Source organism: Cavia porcellus, unplaced genomic scaffold, assembly GCF_034190915.1.
Source record: "Cavia porcellus strain 051 isolate PalLab524CR breed Dunkin Hartley unplaced genomic scaffold, mCavPor4.1 scaffold_8, whole genome shotgun sequence".
Classification (NCBI taxonomy): domain Eukaryota; kingdom Metazoa; phylum Chordata; class Mammalia; order Rodentia; family Caviidae; genus Cavia; species Cavia porcellus.
The window spans coordinates 48,708,214-48,715,262 of NW_026947491.1; the positions used below are offsets into that span (position 1 = coordinate 48,708,214).

At 43.9% G+C, this 7,049-nt stretch overlaps 1 pseudogene; it reads left to right on the top strand.

Moving 5' to 3' along the window:
* Positions 1 to 3,187: 3,187 nt before the first annotated feature.
* Positions 3,188 to 6,529, top strand: LOC100723569 (olfactory receptor 10P22-like; annotated as a pseudogene).
* The last annotated feature ends 520 nt before the right edge of the window (positions 6,530 to 7,049 follow it).

Genomic DNA, 7,049 nt, shown 5'->3' on the forward strand with positions numbered 1-7,049 from the left:
GATTTCTCATCATTTTTTTTAGTAAGATGGTTTTATTTTGTTTTGTTTTGTTTTGTTTTTTTGTCTTTTTCGTTTTTATCAGTACTAGGGATTGAACTCACGACCTCACACTTGCAAGGCAGGCGCTTATGCCACTGAGCTAAATCTCCAGCCCTCTAAATTTGATTTTGAAAGTAGTAAAAATACACCAGAACAAAGCCAATCAAGACAATGCAGTGAAATTGGTACAGAACTTCACAGCAGGATACTGGGATAGTAGTAATAGGCACTATAGTGTATCTCATTATCTTCACAGTAGTTATCCAGTCAATTAGGTATAGCGAAATCAAACCAAAAACAGAACATTATAAAACCCATTGAAAGAGAGTATTGAATAGAGCAAAACAAACATAACAAAACAAAACAGTGAAAACAACCTTTGCCTTCAAACAGAAGACAGAAAGAAATCCCCCATATTTGCTATATTGCATATGGTCATCCGCCCAAGAGATGCTGAGACATCTATACCCACTTGCTGGGGGGGGGGGGGTTCTCAGCCCACAGGCTGGTATGCTCATGGAGCCATTGGTTCTCCTCCTGGACCGCACAGGGACGCTTACCAAGAGGGCAGGCAAATAAGCTGCCTAAGTTCCACCATGGCCAGATCTTGGGAGCACTGGTTCTCCATTTTTTTTTTTTTTTTTAATCAGGGATCCAACTCAGGACCTTGCACTTGCTAAGCAGGCACTTGTATAGCTGAGCTAAACTTCTGGCCCCTCATCATGCTATTTTTAAAAAATCTTTCTTTTGACTCAGGTGTAGTGGCACACTCCTGTAATCCCAGTACTCAAGAGGCTCAGGCAGGAGGATCATTGCAAGTTCGAGACCAGTCTGGGCTACAAAGTATGCCCAAGACCAACCTGAATTGCATTGTGAGACCCTGTTTCAAAAAGACCGAAAAAAAAGAAAGAAAGAATTTTTTTCTGTTCATGATCACTAACCACAATCCTGTCTTTTATATCTGAGATTCTGTTTTCATATTCCATCATTCTTCTATGTATACTTTCAATGAGATTTTTAATTTCTTGGATATCTGTTTGAATCGTTTTATGGATTCCATTTCTTTCCTATGTTGGACACTCATGGTTTCCATCATTTTCCTAATCTCTTCTATTTTTAATCTGTATCTACCCTAGAGTCTCTAATTGTGTCTTTCATTATAATCAATGTCTGTTGTAGTAAAGATTTGCAAGGAAAACAATTTTAATACAGGACACATAATTTGTAAGGTTATTTTATAATAGGCACCAAAGAGTCAAATACAAAAAAAGTGCAGGAAAACTACACACACTGAAGACCCCAAGAATCCAGCTGAGGGCCTGGATTCCATGACAATTTCCTGCATGAGTCCAGGTGAAGACCTAGAGCTCATGACAATGCCCCTCATGAGTCTCCTCATGGAGACCTGGAGCCCATGACAATGTCTCATACAAGTCTGTTTCACAGACTTGTGCTGGGAAGGTCCAAGGACCTGTGATGGACAGTCTGTGCCAGTGAGTTGAAAGATCTGTGCCAGTAGGATGAGAGATCTGCTCTAGAGCTAGGAAGCCACGCTCAAAGTAAAGGCCAGGGACCCCCACCCCCACCCCCACTAAGTGAACCACAGCCATTATCCCAAGCTCCTCTGATGAGAACAGCCAAGTCATATCAGGAAAGAAGTTTGACAAGCTCCTCCAGGAGAGCCAACAGTAACAAGGGAATCAACAACACGACTTCTTCCTCTCCAGTTGTCCTTTTTATGTTGTAGGCAACAATCCTCAAGTGGGTCATCCACACGCAGCACTGTTGGGTGTTACAAGCTGACCATCAATTGTCAATCTACCACACCATTGCTGCAGTTATCTGAAAAATTATTTCTGATTTTATTTTTTTCTAGCGCCTTGCTCACTTGCCTTGTCACTTCCACTGTTACCACCTCAAAGAGTCCAGGTGGGTGACTTTGGATTGTTTCACCTCATTGTCCCACTGGGTTTGCCATTGGTGAGCTGGACACCTGGGATTGCATCTTATTTGTCTTCTAATTTTGTTTAAGTTTTTTTGTTTCTGAGTTGACTCTTGTAAATTGCCTATGGTGAGTAGATTATAGCTAGAATTTATAACCATTACGAAATCACTACTTCTCAGAAGTGTTCCATGTATAGCTGGCTTCTGGGTCCCAAGTCTCTTGCAAGATCTCACCTCTTCAATTTATTGGAGATGGCAAGTTGCTTCCAAATTGGCCCAACCCCTGGTTCTGTGGCATGGCCTATAGTATTGTTTTATCACCCTTAGGCAATCTCAGCCTTGGTATACCAGGAAGAACAACTGGCTATAGCAATTATATCACTTTGACTAAAGTGGTACAATCAGCAATGACAATAGCATCAGACACAGCCTAGAAAATGACATGCTGAGGTAACTATTAACTTGCCACCTTTAACTATATGAACTAGATTTGTAGTTATATATCAAAATATAAAACAAACTAGACAATGGCATGAGTAAATAAGTCTTCAATTTTATCCAATTTTATCCACAGGGGAGAAAATTTAGCAGGGAAAAACATGAAGAAATAGAATAAAAGGAAGAGATAAGAAGCAAAGCTGCAGCACAAATGAGGACCACACAAACTTTAGGAAACTGGTGCAGCAAAGGGGGGGAGGGAATAGAAAAAGAGGGAGAAAACACAAGAACAGAATAGAACACCAACCCAAAAAAACTAGAATGCATATTCAGATTCACATAAATACAAGAACAAACAATGAAGAAAAGAAAGAAAAACAGAGAAAAAAGAAGAAAAAAATTCCACTTGAAGATATGCCTTTGTTGTCACTGGTAGAAAATGTGGGTAGAGTCCAGATCCATGTCAATTAATCCCAGTAAGCCAGCAGTACTTTACGGTGGGGGAGTAGATAATCCAAGCAAGTCTGCACCTTTGTTTCCACCTAAATTCAGGCTGGTTTCTGGCCATGATTCTGTAACCAGACTGGTTCTGCCTGTAGCACTGTGTGAGCCTCCAACAGGTTTGAACTCAACTGGGCTAGTAGGTGGAGCCAGCAGTTGCTGAGTTCCAAGCTCAATTGGTCCCTCTCCAAGATTGTCCCCAGCCAATCTCCCTCGCCTGCAGGAAGCCCAATCACAAACAGTCCATCAGCCAATACAGTCCACCATGTCTATGAAGGCCTCTAGGTTCACCAGCAGTCACCCTGCAAATGCAGGTTTCAACTACCCCTCTGACGCAGTGAGTCTGGAGTCAGGAAGAAAGCACTTGCCTACCACGCCCTTTTTACTCATTGAAGTTTCTTCACTCTCCCTGTGGGCTTCAACTCCTTTCTGGGTCCCAGGGACCCACTTCCCTCCTTCTTCTCTTCCTCACATTGCTGTATTCCAGGGTCTGGACACCAAATCTCAGAGAGGCTCTTTCTCTGCTACTCACCACTCTGCCATCTTCCCAGAACTCCCTTCAACTAATTCTTGGTGGCCTTCTATAGACTTTGCATCTTAAAAACTCCACCACCTCTCAACAGGACCATGGGCTGGTAATCAGTTCTTCAGTGCATGATGATGGTAAGCCACTAAGTTAGATGAGAAGAGTGCAGAGGGTATCTACACACTGGAGACCAAAGGATTCAGCCCATAATATGGAGCTTACTTCAGTGTCCTGTGCAAGTCCATATCAGGAGGCCATTGGGTCTGTGATGGAAGACTGAAGAGCTTATGACAGAAGGCTAAAGGATCTGCACCAGATGCCCAAAAATCTGTACTAGAATCCAAGAGAAAATATCCAACCTGAAGGCAAAGACTTGAGCTTCTCAGAAGAACAGAAACCTCCTTAGCTTTTACTTAATATTCTTTTTGTAATCCAGAACTCTAAACAGGGTAATCTATTTAGTTGTCACTTTTCCCTTGTTTATCAGATTTTCTTTTCTTTATGAATGACCTTGATAGTTATAAGGAATGCTATCAAGTATTTATTTTGTGAGATTATCTTTATTGGGATATAATTGGTAGTTTTTGCACGATTAGCATGTTACAGGTCTTGGGAAGGCATTGTGTTTTGTATTCATCACATCATGTGAAAAGTACGGACTATTAGTGCAATTTATCACAGCTGGTGCTGACCCTGGTCACTGGCTGAGGTCTGCTAGTAGTCAGGCTTCTCTGTAGCTCTTCTTTACCCTCTTTCTAGAAAGCCAATATGATAAATCCCATGTAAGTAGTGAACTGTGTTCTCCCTCCTAACTGCATAATTGTTTGAAATTCTTAACAAGCAACTTTCACAAAATAATAAAGAAAACAATCCAAACAAATCACAACCAGAAGGATTAGAAGGATCCCTCTAAAGAAGTGAATTAGATCAGAACTTGTCGGGGCTGGGGATTTAGCTCAGCGGCATAAGCGCCTGCCTTACAAGCAGGCAGTCGTGAGTTTGATCCCTGGTACCGATAAAAACGAAAAAGAAAAAAAAAATTGTCATATGAGGAAAACTTTTTCCTATTTAAATGACACACTACATTCAAAGGACCTGGACACTCCTAGTCTTTATTCACTGAACCACTAATGCCCAAAGCATCCTCTTCCATCACCTTCCTGGAGAGGGTTTCAATCAGACCCAAATATGATCTAAAGGAGTTTTTCCTACTCCTAATGTTCAGAGAACCCTACAGATTCTCTACACAGCTGGGGAATGGTTGATTCCTGGGTGGGGCTAGGATTTCTTCCAGAAGTTAGTCCTGTACTGTTTCTAACTCTCTTCTTTGAGGATTAGCACTGTTTTGCAAAAATATTTTTTTAAAGCACTTCCCAGGCATTGGAGAGAAGACTGGATATTAATACTGGGAACAGACAGGGCAGGAGGCAGTCCTTAGGGAAACTGGACCAAGCAGCCCATCCAGTAGAAACTGACCAGGGTATTAGGACATGAGTTTACAAGCCCAGCTCCATTCAGGCCCAGCAGTGGGACCCTGGTCACATGCCAGGACATTCCGATCCAGGCTTGCCACCAAAACTTAAGCTCTCTGATGTGGCAAGAGGAAACTACTTCCTCCCCCATTCTTCGTCTTCCCCCATCTGATTTCCCTCCCTCCCATCTGCTCTGGGAACCAGGCTCTGAGGAGATGGAGCTGCTGTGATGTACTCCTGGGGAGGAGCTTTGTGAGAGCCTTGGAGTTCTCTCTGCAGGTAAAAGCCTCACAGAGCCTTTTTGATTTTTTGCTTGTTTTCATTTTTGTTTTGTTTTGTTATTTTTTGACACAGGGTCTTGCTATTTCAAGCTTGCTATGGAGCCCAAGTTTGTCTCAAACCAGTAGGAATCCTCCTGCCTCAGCCTCCCAGTACCTGGAATTATAGCTATGCTCCACCATGCCCGGCCCTCACTGTGTCCTTTGATCCTGCATGTTATCTATCTCCCATGCTGTTGCTCTCTCATTCCCTTTTCCTTCTGTGCCTCATGGTGGATCCATTTCCTGACTCCTCTGTAATTACTCTGTCCGGTTCCCCATTTTCTACCCAAATTCTAAACCATCTCTCAAGGAGAGCTGCCCTTCTGTTACCAACTCTTTACTCTTAGAATCCAGTGTCTGCATTAGTGGAAAAAGCACTCTGGTAATCATCAAGTACTAGACCTATGAGAATATCTGCTAATTTGCCGCAGCCTCCCTGGTTTATCTTCTCTCTGCTCTGAAACATTTTTCTAGGAAGAAGTCACCAGCACACCAGGTGCTCACTTATCCTAGTCCTGAGAGCTGGAATGTTCTTGTAGAATTTTTCCTGCATTTATCCTGCCCCAGTCCTTGTCTTTGGCTGACTCTTGCTAGCAAGAATGAGCCTTTCTGGATACTTTCATCTGTGGCACAGCAGTGACTTTCGGATACTTTCAGTGGCACAGCAGTAACTAAGTTTATTTTGTTGGGATTCTCGGGTTTTGACTCCCTCCAAGCACTTCTGTTCTGGGGCGACTCCCTCCAAGGACCTCTGTTTTGGGGCATGCTCTCTGTCCACTTGGTCACCTTGCTGGGAAACGCCCTGATCATCGTCCTCTCGCTGGCTGACCCTGCCCTCCACTCCCCCATGTACTTCTTCCTTCGGCACTTCTCCCTGGTGGAGATCCTCTACACCACCACCATCGTGCCCAGGATGCCGATTGATCTCCTGCCCTCTGACCCCACCATCCCACTTGACAGCTGTATTTCTCTGCCCTCTTTGGCATTGCTAGATGCTGCTTGCTCACTGACATGGCTGTGATGAGTGGTAGGCTGCCATCTTCCGGCCACCATATTACAAGACCTTGATGAACAGAGCATGTGCCTGCCTGGTGAGGACCTCTTACCTCATGGGTGTCACCCCTGGCACCACTCACTCATCACGGCCAACCCAACCACCACTTCCTGTGCGACATCCTTCCTGTGCGAGACAGGCCACTGGGAGCACCTTCTGGGGTGATGTGACATTTGTCTTCATCCTGACTCCCTGGCTTGACTCTAAGTGTGGAGCTGGACAAACACACACTTGAAGGGAAGTTGAGGAGAGAAGGCTGCTGTGATTGTTTCTGTGATGATTTAGCAATTCCTGGTCTTTCCAGAGGCTAAGATACCTTCCTGGGGCTGTAGTTCCTGATATATCATGGTTTTTCTCTTCTCTCAGAGACTCCTTCTTGCAAGCTTTTCTGATATTAGTCACCTCTGCTGCAACAAAAGCTCCTTTCCTCCAACAATTCCTGGCCTGAGTATCTGGGAAGCAAGGAAGGTATAGGGATGCTTTTCTCTCTCACTCTCTCTCTCTCTCTCTCTCTCTCTCTCTCTCTCTGATCTTCTCTGCTCAACTTCCCCCACCCCTTGACAGACTCACTTTTGTTTTCCCTCTGACCCTGTATAGCATTTCCAACCCTCCCTCCTCCCTGAGTGGAATCAAGCCTGATTTGGCCCTTAGACCTGAAATGTCACTTTATTTCTTGCACAAAACTGTCCTTTTTGCCCTTGGAGTCACCTAAATTTGCTGAGAGGACAGATTCAGCATCTTTTCACTTTTCTTGG